We start from the raw sequence: 4,302 nt of genomic DNA, 5'->3' as shown, positions 1-4,302 counted from the left end.
GAGGGAGAGAGAGAGAGAGAGAGACATTACCAGTCCAAAATGGTGACATCTGGAGACAAAGCACATTTCGAAAAGCTGTACAATAATTCAAACAAATTCCAATCAATGCATTATAAAAGAAAACTCCTATTCATAAGAGTGGAGGCAGATCAGACCCTACTAACTGTCTAGGTAAAGCTGTCTATATAAATTAGTCTATAGTCTTCTGAATAAAATAATTACTTCCTTGAGGAACACTCCACTCCCTCTTGCCTAAAAGTCACATTTTTGTAATTTCCCCTTGTGGGATTAATAAAGTATACATATAAAAAACATAAATCGGCTTTTCCCCAAAACATAGCAGCACCGTCCATGTATACACCTTTCACACTTTAATTAAGAAACATGGACATTAAACAAGTAATTGTAAAGATATTCACTTGCCTTATTGATTTTTAAGAAAACCTTTGACTTTTGTTTGGCATAAATGGCTCTGTTACAGACTTTTAAAATGTATGGAAAATATGCGTACTGATTGAAATGGAGACAAACAAACTGAATTATTCACCCAGAGAATGCAGGGTCTCCATTTAAGTCTGACTTTATTTAACTTGTATATAAATGAACTTACTGTTGAGTTGGATCAATGTATCCTAGCAATGCATAGAGAGCTGAAGTCTTTGTTTTATGCTGATGAACCTGTTCTACTGTCTCCTACTAAACAAGGACTACAGCAACAGCTGGATATGGTAGACAGGTACTGTCAGAACTAGGCCCCGGCAGTATATGAAGAAAACTAACGTACTAAACTAACATGATCTTTCAAAAATGCGCCCAGTTGGAAGCAGAACAAACACCAATCCAGCGTAAATGATCATAACATTGAACATAGAATGACATACACCTACTTTGGTATATTCATAACAGCATCAGGTAGTTTCGACATTACAGTGACTGCAATAAAAGAAAAAGCTTGAAAAGCTCTAAATGCAAATAAGGGAACACATTATAATTGAAATCAGACTTAAAATATTTGATAAGGTCATCCAGCCCATTGTGCTGGACAGCAGTATGGGTTCCACTCATCAGAGCTATACCAGTTGGGACAAACATCCAACAGAATCTTTACATGCAGAATTCTGCAGATACATTTGACACGTACACAGAAATACACCAACAAATGCATGCAGTGCAGAATAAGGAAGATACACGCTGATGATTTAAATTCAAAAGACAACATTCAACTTTTTTAACCACCCAAAATCCATCCCCCGGAACACCCTCCACTCCAAAGCTCTTCAAACTCAAGAGCGGAGCCCAGAGAAACGTCCCCTATGTCAGTTGGTACTGAGGCTAACTGCCCCCTTTCAGACACAGTCTGACCAGCCTCACAACAACACCGCACTCCACACAGCAATCAGAGTAAAGCAAATTATGACACAATGTAATGAAACATTGAATGGAAGAAACTAGATTAGCAATGTAGCCATCCAAAGAGATTATGAATTAGCAGAATATCTTCATACTGTCAAAGATGTAAAGCAGAGACAGATCCTAACCAGACACAGTCTCAGTGACCACACACTGGAACAGGAAGACACAAAAAATCCTGGAAACCAAAGAAAACAGTGTACTATGTGGTCACTGTTTGACAGTTGAGACCTCACACAACCTGAAGGACAATGAGAGAGAAAGAGAGAGCGTGAGAGAGAGAGAGAGAGAGAGAGAGAGAGAGAGAGAGAGAGAGAGAGAGAGAGAGGGAACGAGAGAGAGAGACTAGAAGAAGACAAAGAAACATCCACATCAGATATTCAAAATCATCTAATTCTCAATGTAAGCTTGTGGCGGAGAACACAACCCACAATGCAATATGTAGGTTGTGTGTGTGTGTGTGTGTGTGTGTGTATTGAAGAAGTAGTGCATATATTATTATTAAATGTGCTGCAAAAATTCTATAGGATAAATAATTACCTAATGTTACCTTAGTTACTTTAGGCCTACACAGTAGTTTGTATTTCAGTAGATTTACCATAGTAATGTTGTTACAGTAGCTATTTGTAAGATATAATGAGTTATACAGTATATGGGCTATATTTTAATAGGAATGGCAGTGGCTCACTCAGACAGAGGGTTGCTGGTTCAAGTCCCAGCATAAACCAAAGTGCAGACTGTGGATTGGTAGCTGGAGAGATGCCAGTTCACATCTTAGGTGCTGCCAGGTGCTCTTGAGCAAGGCACTGTACCCCCCACCCCCAACCACTCAGGGCGCACTCACTCGCTGACATCTCTCCATTTGTGCAGGAATAGGTCCTGAGCATGTGTGTGTATTTCAGGCCTGTGTGTAGTGCTTACTAACAAAACAGAGTGTAAATTGTAATTTCCCAATTGGGGATCAAAAAACAGTATAAATTATTATAATTCCACATCAACATTCCACATTTTCGAATTGCAGAATTACATTTTAGTATTACATACATAATTATTCCATTAACATTTATAGCACTTTAACTATTATTTAATTTGCATGTGTAACATTTTACTATGTCATGGCCCCTTTGCCTGGGAGTCCTTTTGGTTCCTACCTGCTGTTGTTTTGTGGGGGACAGGTGTGAGTGTGACAGGTGTGAGTGTAACGGTTGAGAGTCTGCTGTGAACAACCCACAGAGACTGAAGATAGGGGTAAACTGTCTTGCTGTGTATTGGTGTTGATAAAGATTGTTCAAAGAGAAATTGTAGCCCGCTGACCACCAACAGGTGCAAGCTAAAATTGGCTAAATGCTAAAAAGTGACTTGTGCGTTTCCTGAGGAACGTTTACATTCAGTGAGGTGTGTGAGGCCTTTCAGCTAAAACATGGTTGAAGCTTTGAAGCTTTCCCAGTGGGGCAGAGAAGCTGAGTGAACGAGCAGAGAACATGAACCTGGACCAGACCATGGAGGACTTTGCGGTGCACAATGCTCACCGTTCAGATAGGTGAGTACAGCGACAAACCGTTTTATCGTGATGGTTGTAGGCTACTACTCTTTTCCAAGGAGAATTTTCACGTCGCTAGGCAACGTACAGTAGGGGTGTGCGCGTGCGTGCGTGTGCGCACTAGGCGACATGTTGTGTTAAAACTGCAGCTCTTTGTTTGCTTTATGTGCTCGTGTCTGCAGCGGCTGTGGAGTTATTTTTTCTTGCTGATATATCTCTGTGCTGTGCCGTCTGTTTTGCTGATGTTTTATTCTACTGTTGATTCTGATTGACGGGTTGACATGTTACTTAATTTATGTGTGAAGAATTGATTCAGTTGTGTGCCTTAGGCAAAGTTCCCTCCATAGAAAAGGAATACATCGTTGGTTTGGATATTAGCATCTGTATGTCTTTACATTTTAATGTAGCCTTCTTTACTTTGTAGCCTAAATACGTCTTTAATTTAACAGTATATATTTTGTAAAACATCAAGTAGCCTACATTTCTTTCTTTTTATCTGCCCACCTTTCCCTTGTAAAATGTATGGGGTATATTTTTACTCATTTACTTTTACAAAACACAATTCCTTTCACTTGTACTTGAGTAAAATATTCTAGTACTCTTTACATCCCTGACATCATAGAGAAGAGAGAAATACATGAAATGTCTGATTCAGATATAGTATGTGCAAATTACAAAGTACCATATAAACATAACGTTTTAAGAATTGAGTATGCAAATGTATCACTGTGGCTAAAAGTCAGTCTTTTATATAACTTTGTTTTATGTTTTTATATGTTTTATATATATTCTATCATTCATGACATAATTGGCATGTCAATTCAGTTCAAAAACAACAGTAGCAGGTCACAGATCTCTGTGCACCCGCAATTCCCTCTGCAGCAGCACACACACCCATATCCCCACAAGCCAACTCCCAACTATTTAACCAGCTAATTACCTCACCGCACCGTTTCCTACTGCGGTTGTTTAATAAGCGTTTGCCCATGAAAATGCCTCGCACCACTTCTCCTTAATTAACACCCTCAAATAGCAAATAAATTGATGTGTGCAGACCAACGCTCCCTAATTTGCTTTCCTTTTTTGGCAGGAAGATTTGGTGTCGTTCTCCCTGCCTTTCCTTCTGTTTTTTGTTAATTTGTCTTTTTTTTGGATCTGTATGCAACTACTGTCATTTTGTAATCATGTATTCAAGACTTTTTTCATAATTGCTGCACATAGCATTCAATAACTTTTTTTCTTCTCCTAAATGGGTTTATTGCTCAAACCTCATACATTTTTACAGGTTGAATTGGGAATAACAAAGGGTAGCAGGTTTGACATTTTTCTTGCTTTTAAAACAGAACAAAAAC

At 38.8% G+C, this 4,302-nt stretch overlaps 1 protein-coding gene across 1 annotated transcript in view; it reads right to left on the bottom strand.

Annotated features, from left to right (window-relative positions):
• ntrk2a (neurotrophic tyrosine kinase, receptor, type 2a) overlaps positions 1-4,302 on the bottom strand; it is a gene marked incomplete at its 5' end in the record, with an annotated part of 93,513 nt that overhangs the window by 21,242 nt on the left and 67,969 nt on the right.

Source organism: Etheostoma spectabile, chromosome 5 (genome assembly GCF_008692095.1).
Source record: "Etheostoma spectabile isolate EspeVRDwgs_2016 chromosome 5, UIUC_Espe_1.0, whole genome shotgun sequence".
NCBI lineage: Eukaryota > Metazoa > Chordata > Actinopteri > Perciformes > Percidae > Etheostoma > Etheostoma spectabile.
Note: the sequence above shows the minus strand (reverse complement) of the source record. Positions and strands in the feature narration are given on the sequence as shown.